We start from the raw sequence: 13,958 nt of genomic DNA on the forward strand, positions 1-13,958 counted from the left end.
CTTAGCAAAGGAGCATGCACACCCCCATGTGTAGCCTATGTGGACCAAAATAATCCTGTCTGAATGAGTCCTTCACCACATGTCACCTCAGGTTCCTTCCAAGACTGCCACTGAGCAGTCTAGGACTTGTATCAGATAAGCTACAGGCCTCCCTGTTAAACAAAATGCTTTCTACATCACTGTGAGGTGAATCAATGTGTATTAGAATGTTAAATGCTATTCCCTAAAGTTCAAATATTTGCCTGCATAAATTTATTGCTTCTGTGGAGAGGAAACCCAACATTAGAACTGTGAAATAGTGTTTTCATCTTGTTTTCAGGTGCTGTTCTGTTCTGTACTCATCCTACTGTCCGTTATTATTCTTCCTCTGCTTCTAAAACAGCATCCTGGTTTCAAAGTCAGCGTTAAAAATAATTGACAATATGGAATTTTACCTTTTACTGAAAAAAATGTTGTGGCTAACTGCAGGTTGGAGTTGACACAAATAAACCCTTGAACAAACTAAATGTTCCTGGTATGCATGTGAGATTAATAATTTGTGCTCAACACATATTTTATGCGTGCAAATAAAATGTGGCTTTTACTGGTATTGCTTGTTCCGGTGATAGGGGATTGGTTTGTTTTAGCTTTACCTCGTGTCTGACTTCCTGAGGAACTCAGAGCTAAAACAATTTTCAGAACTGGAAACCAAACAGACTTTACCAACTTTTGATTGTGCTAATCTCTATGGTGTTAGCTGTACCTGTAGGAGTGCAGAGTGTTAGCAAAGATTTGTGTGAAAATCCACACTCATGCATTTCAAGCTTTGGTGTACTTTTTAATCTACAGAAGAGGAATTCTGGCTTCTCTTTGAATTGTAATATACAGATTTTTATAATTAATTGTTTAATTCAGTGTGTATTCAATTGCATTTAGAATGATCCTATACTCTGACATTGCTTGTTTGTGCATTACTGTATCACGTCATTCACTTTTTAATCTCATTGTAAGATTCTTTTAATTTGCTCTGGGTTCAGCAACGCATTTCTTGGGTAGACAGTACCTCTGCTGTAGCTGTGAAGAAACTTGGCTGGGGGATTAAGTTCATCAACCTGCTCACATGAACACTGACTGTGTGACTTTGAGCCGGGAAGCCTGGCAGGGAGTAGGGAAGACTGCAAACCTTGCTAGAGCTATTGCTTTGCTCTTATGCTGATGAAAGGATTATAAAGCGTGGTTAGGTTCTCTAGATGGTGGTGTGCCACAAGCTGCGGGGCTCGTGTGTTTGGGCGCAGCCCGTGCCCAGGCAGTGCAGCCTCCCACAGAGTGCAGGGTGCGTGATGCTGCCGGCAATCTGCCTGGATTCTGCACTTCTTCCACCTCACCAGGGCCCTGGCTAGCTCAGTGCCTCTTGACTTAGTTCACTATTCCCTTTAGCACTTTTAAGAAGAGCTGTAATATCTACCGAGATAAAAATAAAACGAGTGATGGGTGGGGAATGATAACAGTGTTGTGGTTTTGTGCACATGACAACTACACTGCCACAAAGGTCTTGATTTTATGTTACACCAAGGGCAGTTTTATCTGTATTGCTCGCTGCTCCCCTGAACCTGGTTTTGGTGAAGTTATCCATTAGAGGGAGCTACAGAGCAATTTATTAGTAGATGAGCTTTAATGCCTAACTTTTCAACACGTGAAAATACCCATATGAAATAATAATACGTCAAGGATAGGTTCAGAAATGGCTCTGGGCTTTTCTCTTTATTATGGTGGATGAGTTTTGGCCCTCCCAAGACTAATTTCCTCGCCACTGTATCCAGAGTCCTCTGTTTTAAAGCACTTTTTTCTTTGACACCCTTTCCTGCTGTGCAGTTATCCCATTCCCATAACATGTGCATTATTTACAAGGATGCTTAAAATATTTATGCAATCTCCAAAAAATAATCACTCTTTTGTTCCATAGGTCACTACTCTTATCTTGATAACAAAAAACATTGAGGGAATTGCAGAGGAAGCCTGCCCTTCTCGTAGTGGTATTGAAGAGCTGGGCTGTACTCGAAACCACCCAGTGCCAGCCTGCTGTGCAGGGGACCTGTGCTAGGGACAAGCTCTGTAAGTGCAAAGAGGGTTTAAGTGCAGTCCACAGCTGCTGGTACACACAACAGAGATGCACCCTATGGGTTTAAAATCTCAGATCTGTTGACCACCAGAAGCTGAGAGGGTAAAGCAGACCCACGAGCACTCCCCACAAGTCCTGTTCATAGGGTGTCTGCAGCTGGCCCCGCTGCTCTTGCAAAAGACCCCATCTCACCCAAATGTCACACAGGAGAGGGTGGCAGGTGATCTATGGTCACAGAGAAATGCACCAGAGGGAGTGAGAAGGAAAAGATGCGTGTGAGAAGCCAAATTTAGACCCAGGTTAAATTTCCCCGTGTTTGAGCAGAGAGGGGGCAACTCCAAACAGGAAATCTGAAAATAAAAATCCAGGAGTTGTTGGCTCTGCCATAGGAAATCTGCCTGCAAGGCAGAGGTACTGCCGGCCTGACTTACCCTGATTTACGTTATTTCCACTTTCAGCAGTGATAGCACTTTCTCAGCTTTTGAGGGGCAGCAAGACAGTGACTGTGCTCTGAGACACTGCCTTCAGATGCAGCCCGCTCATCTGCAATCAGATTTCCCCTTGAAATCCTCAGGAATTTCACCTGAGGCATGTCTGTCATGAGGCCATGCGCTACTTGACTTACTGAGGCAAAAGCTGTTTTCAGATATGAAATACAGCAAGGCCTGAAACTTCTGTCCTTCATTATTTTATGTTGACTCGCTGTGGTCTGGGCCAGGTCCAATATTTTTTCTCTCTGCACTCATTACTCCAGGAAGTGATGAAACTGGGTAAGCCAAATGACCAACTTAGTCTTGACATGGTTATAATGTCATTGAAAGTAGGGGGAAACACAAACGTATTGCCCCAGCTATGGGAATCCAAAACCTTCCTGCTTCATCTACAGTAAAAAACAATCAGAAATCCTTAATTCCCTCACTTTCAGACTTCTCTAGTGCACATCCACACTAAAGTGTTGCACAAAACAACAGGAGACAGAGGCCAGAAGACTTGCATAATTCAATCTTTGGAACCTGTCAGTGAGACAGCCTTTGAAATGTAACCTTCTGCTAAAGAAACCCAAGTAAAGCTGTAGGGACATTTTACTTTTATTAAAAACAGTCACCATAGATGGCCACATCACTTGGAAGCAAATGCTACTTTTGAGTAATAATCTCCTGCTGCAAGATAAACTGACAAAGTAAGTGTGATAAATGATGTTAGGCGGGACCACTGGCATAGCCTTTATTGTGTTTTTGAAGCAGCGAGGAGGGATTCAAATACCTATGCATTTACAACAGAACTGGAATAATTTATCTACTCTGGTTTTTGTTGGCACATTTATGTCCAAATAGCTGAAGATTCCAGTTTTGCTGGAAAATAACACAAAAAATTAAACCACTGCCACTGGCTTGCACAGCATAGTTTACATTGTTTTGCAGCAGCTCCAGTATGCATTCTTTACACTTAATGTAAACAAACAGATAGGATCCCAGCACAGGGGAGGGCTCCCAGGGTTGGAGGGCAGCTGGGTGGGTGCTTGCAGCCACGACTGCCTGGCCAGGCTGCTGCCCGGGCCTCCCGGCAGAGAGAAACCTGGCGCTGGAGCTTTTGATGGCTGTTGGCCTGGGCTGTATCTTATCCAGATTTCTTAAAACTGCCAATTTCATCGTTTGGATATAAACTGGTTGCTGATTAGATGCAAGTGGGTTTGTTTAATTTAAAAAAAAAAAGGCCAGCTAATTGAGTTAAAACTATGTGGTTTATGGGAGAAAATGCCAAAGTTAATTACAGTTACCATCTGTTTCATCAAAACACTTGTTTGCTTTGAATACCTCTATTGTCAGGGCTGGTTTTAATATCTTTCTCAGATTTATTCCAGTGAGGAGGTACTTTAAAATTAAATTATGTTGTTCCCCATAATCTCTAGCAGACAACAGAGTGGTGGTGTCTGCAGTGACCTTATGGTGCTATTTCTTTTAAAGGAAATATTGCTGTATCTTTAATCACTGCAAGTTTAGGTCTGTGCGCAGGAAGCTTGCATGATTTTTTTTCCAGGGATTTATTCAAGGACCTCTTTGCGTGTGTCTTTCTGCAGGAGGCAAATTGCGAACATGAATGGCATTCTCTTCCCCAGTATCTCTTTTCCACTACCTGATAAAAGTCCTGGAATATTAATTCTCAAAAAACCCACGAAGAATTCACCTCATCCTGTGGTACTTATGCACACATACACATGTGTGTGCACACACCTTGCTCTGAAGAGCAATGTCACAATGTACGAGTTAGCTATCTTGAGAGTCTCGCGATACACTTTTATGACAGAGCCTGGAGGAACTGAAGGACTGGCCATCGCATGAACTGTTACCCCATGAGCTTGGTGGCAGCATGGTGCCATTTATCACAGGCTCCTGCTGGGCTGCCTCCATATGCTGGGGGATGCTCCCACAAATACCAGTTCTTGTCTAGTTTCCAGGAGGATTGTGAGGTATTTGAAACTGATGTTATGTATTGCTGTCAGTAAATAGAAGAGGTCAGACTAGTGCTCGGGTGATAGAAGCAAGGTGGCTGTGAAGCTGGTATCAAGAAAACAGAAACCAACAACTTCTTTTAACAGTCCATCTGTCTTATTATATTCACTTTCTTCAAAACATTCATTTGGCTGGCAAACAAGAAGGTATCACTGACTGAATGTTTGTAATTTCCAAGGGTTAAAGGAACATATGAATTCATGTGGACTGAATCCTATGAATTAAAGGAAAATTCAACGGAGATTTAATCTGGTTCTGGAAGGAAAAATTCTTCACTCTGCCTGCTTTGAAGAGAAACAAAACCATCCTTTATTATTCTTAGTGAGGAGACTATACTGCTGCCACTCAATATAGTGAAATGACAACTCATTGAAAATATTGCTGCTCTTACTTCTTGGATAAATACTAACCTAATGGGAGTGATAAAGAATTAGGCAATAAGATTATAAAGAGAGATTGTTCCTGAATCAGTCCATTAGGATTAACCAGGCTTTGTTCCATGGCAACTTAGCTAAGAATAATCTTGACTGCATGAGTGCTGTTCCAGCTTCTTGGGTGGAGCATGGAGTAAAATTGCTGGTCTCCAAATGCAATTGTTAATGTGTTTGGCGGTTCTCAAATGTCACTGTGGCCGTACTTCAGCGATTCAGTTAGAGTTGTTTTTGCTGTCATATGTGATGCATAAGGAGTTCAAAATCCTGCGGGCAAGCTTAGTTCATAAGGTCCTCGCATTTTCAGATTATTTTTGGTGGGACATGATTTCTGACATTAACAGTTGAAGTTAACAGAATTGTCTCTGCCACCTGCCCCGCGTCACTGGTGGCATACCAGGCGTGAATGGAGTGTGTAAGAGATGTAGGCTGGGCAGTCAGGCTGTCACACTGGTGGGTCCTGATGATAAACTGGTTCTCAGGAATGTGGATCTCTGGTGAAGGAGAACTTAGAAACACCTTCCCTGTTCATTTGTGCTGCAGTACACGCATACCCAGGTCCCTTTCTGGGTGCAGCTGAGCTGGGCCCAAGGAAAGGCAGTATTTCCAGCGAGCAGTTTGCTTACACTGATTCTGTCAAAGAATAATCTTTAGAATCTTTTAAGAATCATAAATCTTACATTTCTTTATATTACTCATTTTTATTATTCTACTGTACACTCCCCCTACCTCACATTGCAATATGTTTTTATTTTAAATGCATTTGCCTGTCTAATCTGTGCTTGGAAACTATGGTACTTTCTTAATTCACCAATCTAAGTTAGCATGAATCATTTCACATATTTGATTATGGTGGCATAGTCATTTAAACAATGATGACAAGCATGAATTTAACCACTTCACCACTGGCAAGACCAAGCTTGCGCAGGGTTCAGGTAGTATTTATTTTTGTATGCAAAACCACTGCAAAATACTCTGTTAGAAAAAAAAACCCCATATTTCTGGCTTATGGTTTAATGTGTATTTTCATTCACTTATTTCTCCTAAAACCAGCTGAGGCCCCAGAAGAAGGTATGTGCAGGAACACCACCGCTCTTCACAGCTGCCCCTTTTTAAGGGTCTCACTGGGTTAGATTTGTGCCTTTGAGGCACTTTCCTGCCTCTCCTCCCCACACTCTTTACCAGGGCTGTTAATCCAACTGGCCCAGCTCTGTTGGCATCCAGCAGCCTCTCTCTTTGGGGAGTCTGGCTGATGCTGAGAGCAGGTGACACCTCGTTTAGCTTCAGCTGTCTGGTCTGAGCCTGTTGTCCAGGTTCCTTCATCAGTTGGTGGGGAGTGGCAGGTACCACCAGGGGATTGCTGGGGTGTGTTTGGGGCAGACCTTGGGATGGGGGACCGCCTCCTCCCCAAAACTCTGCCCTCCCTCCTCCAGCTGCAAAATTTGGGATACAGGCATCCAGCCTAGACCTGACCCAAATGTGTAAGGAAGGAGGGGAGATGATTGCCAGCCAAAGTGACCCGAACACAAATTCACTGAAATGCTGTTTATTCATTAGAAGGGATTTGGAGTGCAGAAGAGGGGATGGGTGGTATGAAGCCCATACATACATTTCCCCATTAACTTTAGTCTCTCCTATTAAGCTTTGGCATGATACTTTTGGTTCAGTTGCTCTCATGCTTGAATTCAAAGAGTCACCCTTTATTATTGGGTGTTTCTCCCAGGAAGTCAACACCAGCTGGTGTTGACAATTCCCCTTACACACAGACACACACCCCACACCACCCCCCCGCCCCTCACTCCATCTGCCTTCTTTGGCAGGCCAGCACCTTTCAGGTTTTGGTCTCCTCTTTTGACCTAGGTCCAGATCTGGGTTCTCACCAGCCAGGCATTTAGCAGGGCATTCGCCAGTTCACAGCATCCTTCCTGTTTTGCAATGGACTGTGGTGTTAGCTTGCCTTGCCATCATTACCTTTCCCATTTTTTTTTTCCCCTTAACTCCTTACAAGACAGAGTAGATAATGGCAGACTCATAAAAATTACAGTGTCTTCATGACATAATATTTGTACCAGCCACATTTACCACATGGTGCTCAAACTCTTCAAACATACAGTTTCATTGAAGGTAATTCTGGGGTCTGTTTATTTTTAAAATAGCTGAAGAAAATTAGCATAAGATTTGTGCCTGTATACAGCCCTGTGTGCTTTTGGGAATGCAGGAACTCTACCTTTGAAGGCTGGGTCTGTGTAGAAAACATCTGTAAATCTTGTGGAGACATGACAGATAGTAGATAGACTCTCTGGGGTGAGTCACTGGGAAACTTGTATGCAATTCTGCAGAAAGTCCATCTCACTGATTGCAGTCTTCAGGCTACAGTGGATTATCCATGCAAAGTAGACCTGCTGCAGGAACACGCAGTGTGTTGGGCACAGGCATATGTTACAACGAAGGGCCCATCCCATCTCAGACTTTCCATGGGCAGTGTAGTTAGCTCAAAGAGTGGTACATGTGTGGTCATGAGACGGAAATTCTCATCTGCCATCCAGTTTTCTTGTCCTGGTAGAAGCGCTGATATGTGCCATACTTTTGCCATGAGGGGAAGTACACATTGCTCACCAGCTGTGTTTTGATTCTAATCCCTGCCCTTACACTGTGCCCTCGTGTACTTGACTTCTCAGGATATCTGCTGAATCAGCCGGTTGAGGCTGAAATACTTTTCAAGAGGCTGGTTTAGGAAATGTTTATGCAGGAGCAACAAAGGAGAAAAGGCAGGCTCTCTGGTGTCCTTTAGCTGGAAGCTAAAATGAAGTTTGTTGGCGGGAAAGAAGAGCAGATGCTCTGCAGGCCAGCGCTGGTGCACAGGGCTGTGCTCTGGGGCCAGCCACAATCCTCGAGGGACCAGGCTGAGTGCTTCAAACACGCAGCCCTCAGTATCTCACACTCACAGCACTGAGGTAGAACCATGGCATGCATGACAAAGTACCCTCCATGCCCACCAGTGGCTGAATACCCACTCTAATCAGGAGCTAGGATTGTCTTTGTGCCGCTTACCAAGAGCATTTGTTGTTCTTCATGTTCTTTTTTTAAAAAAAAAAAATTAGACAAAAATAACACACACACATCCCTTCCCTAAATTACAAAAATTTATTCAATGCTTCGTGCCTTTTTGCCAAGTTCATAAAGAACGACTCCTTTTTAATGCTTTGCAGGAGAGCGCTGATACTCTTTCCAGAACTGATTTAATCTGTATACATTGAATTTTGATATCCTGCAGATGTTTGGCTAAATTCTAATAAAACAGCCAGAGTGGCCCACCATGGGAATTTTATCATAATCCTCCTGAGGAAAAAAATGTTCATCCCAAGGGATGTGTCATAGGTCAAACAAAAACTGTCGTACCTCCTCCTTGTTTTAAAAACACCCATCATCTTTATTTTTTATTTACAACAAATATATAAAAGCTTTTTGTCAGCAATTTGTCTTTTTATTTATGTACTGGTACAGTAACTAATTATTACAAGTTCCACACACTGCTAATCTTGCCATAATGGTATTTCTAGCATGACAACTTTCATCTGCTGACTAAACAAGCACAGTCTTGCCTTTTCTCAGCATGGCCGTGAGTCAAAAACAAGTTGCTGGGATTTGAGGATCTTAGGGCTCGCCTGTACACAGTTTTTGCATCAGTGCAATTAGAGAAGTTTAAGTCAAAGTAGCGTATCCCCCAAGCATGGGTGAAACTGCGCTCTTGTTAAAGTGCTTATATCAGCACAGCTCATCTGAATAAATTTGGTATAACAAGAAGTCCATGCTAGAATAGTTGCACTGGAGTACAGAGACTGGCTGTCCTGGTCTGGCTGAGACAGTTCCACAATGTCCACCACTGTGCCAGTGTTCCCAGGACATTTTTTCTGATAATGTATGTGTGATATTTTAGAAAGAGGTCATGGGACAAGAAATTGGACATCATGCTGTTCATCAAGAATGTGAGATGTTTCCTGCTGCCTCCTTTCAGATCTAGGAATTAGGGGCCTGGACTCTGAGCCCACAATTGGCTGTAGGGAACAACAAAACACAGGGAGCGTCCCCCTTTCATGTCACCTCACACCAAATGACTAGGTGCAGGAAACACACTCTTTGCTACAGACCCCTGTGCAGCAACTGTGCTTCTGACACAGCAGCTCATGCAAGGGGCTCATCATGCAGAAACTTCATCGCAGGACCAGACACAGCGTAGTTGTCCTCTACCACGCACTCTACTGTGTATGACGCATCTCCTGTATTGTGGGAGTTTTGTTTGTTCCTTTTTTCTATTTTTTTTTTTTAAAGCCTGGTCACCATGTGCTGATGGCGTAGGTACATAATGTGTTTGCTTTGGCAATGAAAGCAGCTGAAAAATTTCCCACTTCATCCCCCAGCCCAGCTGCTCACCCTGTCCCTCTAGGTTGTGCTGATGCAACTGTTGCATATGGGTAGCGTAAGCCAGGTCAGAGAAATAACGTATGTTAAAAAGTAGCTTTCAACAAAAAAAACCACCCACAATTTCAGAGAGACACTGACTTGGTATTGGAAAAGGAATGCACTGCAGAGGGCAAGCAATTTTTTAATATATCGTTACAAAACTAGTTCATACAGGACATACTGGAAAAGAAGTGTGAAGCAGCTTGTGTTAGGGGAAAGAGGGTTAAAGCCTCAAAAAATGTGAAAAACAAGTGTTGAAATAAATAGAGCAAACCACTAAGATGACATTTTGAATTACAGAAATATGTTGTCATCCATTGTGAGTATCAAGTGTGCTTCTTCAATCTGTCCAATCTAATACAAACACAGAGCAGCATGTATACCTAAAAAACCCCTCTACCAAAACATTGCAGATACCAATCTTGCCCTTGGGAGATGATAAGGAAGAGAGAAAACCAGGTATGACAGCTTCTAGAGGCATCAGTTAATGCATGGTTAGAAGGCATTCACATTCCTCTCTAATGAGAGTGGTAAAAACATGGAGAGGAGAGGAGAGGAGAGGAGAGGAGAGGAGAGGAGAGGAGAGGAGAGGGGAGGGGAGGGGAGGTCTCAGTTAAAAATTAAAGCACATTAACATTGAAAGTTAGTTTCTCAAAGTGTTTTCTCTTTTTTTTTACATTCAAAATAGAGACCATGCGAGTTCAGCATGAAAAAAAAAAAAATAGAGGTATCATTAAAGCTTCATTTTGGATGCTAAATTTACTTGGACAAATGTGAATGCTTTTATTGTCACTTACAAATTTAAAAGCAAGTCTTCCTTCAACGTGTTTTTTTTGTCTTATAGCAAGCTGTTACGGTTAAAAAATCCAACCCCTTTCCAAGCATACACAGCATTAAGCCAAAAGACTCCCAGCATGAATTCTGATTTGAAGGAGTAACTTTGACTCAAATTGAAACTCTTTCAGGACACTCCTAGATCTTGTGTTTTGTAGGAGTTTGGATTACAGAATATTTTCCTTGACTGGTAATAGATGAACCCACATGGGTTTGTCCTACACCCTAAAGTGCTATTGGCAGGAAAAGTGAGGCATCGAGGTTTGATGTCATTCACAGTGAGGATAGGAACCAAGCTGCCATCTGATTTTAATGGTGACTCTCCAGGCCCTGGTTTGCCCACAGATGTTCTTGCTCAAGAAAGAGGAGAGAGAACTTCAGGTTCTGCAGATGAGAAAGTTTTCTCCTAGAAGACTAGAAACAATACTGGCTGCTCTGTGGCCCTTGAGTGTCTTTTCACTTTGATGTTAAATTAAGCTAACAGATACATAATAAAGCTTCTGACATATTTTTAATGCTGTTTGGATGTAGTCTGTATAATAACAGCTTCTAAAATGGCTTTGCTCTAAACAGGAGAGGATTTAACATGCATTTTTATCTCATACTAAGAAAAGATTTCTGAGTAGGATTAGCCAAGGAGACAGTGTTTGCATCTGAATTACTTTTCTGCCTTGAATTTAAATATTGGTTTAATAACACTGACTTTCAAAAAAACTTTTGATGTCATTTTTCCTGTCAATGTTGAAAATCCCATGAAATCACTAGTGATTGTATTTCATAGGGGTTTGGGGATGAAATCTCGAAGAAATTCCTGAGAAATTTTGGCTATGCATAGAAAGAAACAGGAAAGCTGTCCCTTCTTTCTTTGGCTTTGATGCAGAACGACTCCTGCCTTGGTGATACAGCCCTTGCTTCTGCCCATTGTGCTCTGGCAGGAATGCCTGCACCGAGTCCCGCTGTTTCCTTCCCCTCCTGATCTTTCCTCTTGCTGCCTCTTCCACCTGCTGAGTGGGCTTTCAGTACCCGGTCTGCTGTTCTCTTAAAATGCACTTTAATCTACTTGGCAACTTTTGTCTGTGGCCTGGAGGGAAATATTTAAAAAACCAACAAACAACAGATTTCAGCTGCTGACCTCAGCAGTTCTTAGGAACTACATCATTTCCCTGATACTCACAATCCAGTAACCCGAGAGGACACAAGCTGGCTGGCTTTCAGCCAGGGAGCTGGTTTCTCTGCCCATCTCTGCAATCATTCCAGTCCATTGCCACAGGCGCCATGGACAGTTTCAAAAAAACCCAAAGACATGTTAAAGACGCTTCAGTCTTTGCAAGTGTATACAAAAGAGAAGCAATCAGCTTATGGCTGCTTTGGGGAGTTAAGAAGTTGCAGTACTGGGAGGTGAACAAGACCATGTTTTGGTCTTCATTTCTGCACAGGCACTGTTGAAACAGTGGTAAAGTGGTGGGTTTTTTTTCCTGAGCTTCAGACCAAGCCCATGTTCCTGAGAGGGCTCCATGCTCCCCTCACCAAACAGGTTGGCACTTACTTACATGAGCTGATGGCCACAGAGAATGAAAATTCAGGTAGAATGGAACACCAGCTTACCCAGGGGGTAGACACATGCTCCCCTGGCCATGTGAATGATGCATATTTTTGTGGATGCTGTGTGTTTACTCTCACACAACAAACTTGCTGGAATTAAAATTAATTAATAATGCAGAAAACTTTCTCATTAATTGGATATTGAAATAATGAGGCACAACTATTTCTCAACAAAAAATGTATTATATACCATCAGCATACAGCGGGGCAACATTTATTCTGGAGGTAAAGGAGGCAATGTATTTACTCTTATTTCAACCACCTATATGTTGACAACTTCCTTTTACAATGCAACTGCCTGATAGATTTTAGATAGATCTTTATGTTACATTCCAGCCATCACAGCACAGTTATTACTAAATAGCTAGTGTTGTTTCTTTAATGTTGGGTTTTTTTGTTGTTGTTGGGACAAGAACTTGTATCTCTTCACTCATAAATTTAGGCTTCTTCCCTGCTGCAGTGTTAGGTGCTCAAATCAGTAGGGATTTACCACTGCTGTTAGACAGGGGTATGTCAGAGGGTGAGTTTCATCTAAGGTATCTGGTTCTCTTTTAACCAGCACTCCCAAGGGTCACCACCGGGACAGTCATGCCAGCCGCCTCTGCAGAGAAGGCAGAAGGTAAAGGATCACACTAGAGCGGTGCTGTAAATGAGGTTGACACTCCCTAAGGCCATAACCTACTACCAAAGCCAATGGTACTTCAGCCCTTTGAAAATTCTATTCCAACTTCCCAGTCCAATATTTTGGATATTGGACCAAAATCCATCTGAGTTCCTTCGGATTTTTTTTTTCTTTCTAAGTGGCAAGCATACCAGTCTAGCTGTGCAGGGTAACATGCCAGGGATAAGACTTGTCTGTCTGTGACCAGGGCAGTTTGGTGAAAGAGGAAAATATAATCAGTTAGATGACAAATGTTTCTTACACATAACACTTTTTTTCTGCGGGACTTCTTTTCAATGCAAGTGGATAGCAGACAGTCCCTCATGGGTAACACTCACTGTCAGCTATGCAATAGTTTTGGGTTTTTTCCTTATAGTGTGTGTTGGGTTTGTGTGTGCCAGGGTTTTGGTAGCAGGGGAAGGGGTTGCAGTGGTGGCCTCTGTGAGAAGTTTCTCAAAGCTCCCCTGATTCCAAGTCTGACCTGCCTCTGGCCAAGGCTGAGCAATTAGTGACGGTGGCTGCACCTCTTTGATAACATATTTAAGGGGAACCTGGGAGGAGGAATTGCAGATGCAAGGAGTTGTGAAGGAGACATCTGTGCAAACACTGAGGTCAGTGGAAGAAAAGAGGAGGGGGGGAAGTGTGCCAGAGCAGAAACCCCTTGCAGCCCATAGTGAGAGGGCAGGGCCACCCCCCTGCCACCCATAGAGGTCACCAGTGAAGCAGATGCCAACCTGCAGCCCGTGGAGGACCTCACGCTGGAGCAGGTAGCTGTGCCCAAATAAGACTGGGACTCTCAGAGAAGCCTGCAGTGGAGCAGTTCGCCACTGGAAGGACTGTGACACACAGGAGGGGACCCACACTGGAGCAGTTCATGAAGGACTGTCTCCCATGAGAGGGATCCCACACTGGGGCGGGGAAAGAGTGTGAGGAGTCCTCCCCCTGTGGAGGAAGGAGGAGCAAAGACAACATATGATGAACTGACTGCAACCCCCCATTCCCTTCGCTGCTGGAGGAGGGAAGGAGGTAGAGAAATTGGGAACAAAGCTGAGCCTGGGAAGAAGGGAGGGGACAGGGGAAAATGTTTTTACGATGTGGTTATATGTCCCAATGTCCTACTCCGTTTGGTTGTTAAATTGAGTGGTGGTAGTATTTAAATTAAATTGATGTTCTTTTTCTTCCCCTAATGAGTCTGTCTTTTGCCCCTGACCACAATGGGTGAGTCATTCCTCTTTGTCCTTGTCTCCTCCTTTTCTTTTCTCCTCCCCATCCCTGAGGGAGAGAAGTGAGCAAGCAGCTGCATGGTGATCAGTTGCCCTCTGGGCTCAAACTATGACATAGGGTCCCAATCCCTGTTTGTT

The sequence above is a fragment of the Athene cunicularia genome, assembly GCF_003259725.1.
Source record: "Athene cunicularia isolate RWA chromosome 1 unlocalized genomic scaffold, athCun1 chr1_part1, whole genome shotgun sequence".
NCBI classification, from domain to species: Eukaryota; Metazoa; Chordata; class Aves; order Strigiformes; family Strigidae; genus Athene; species Athene cunicularia.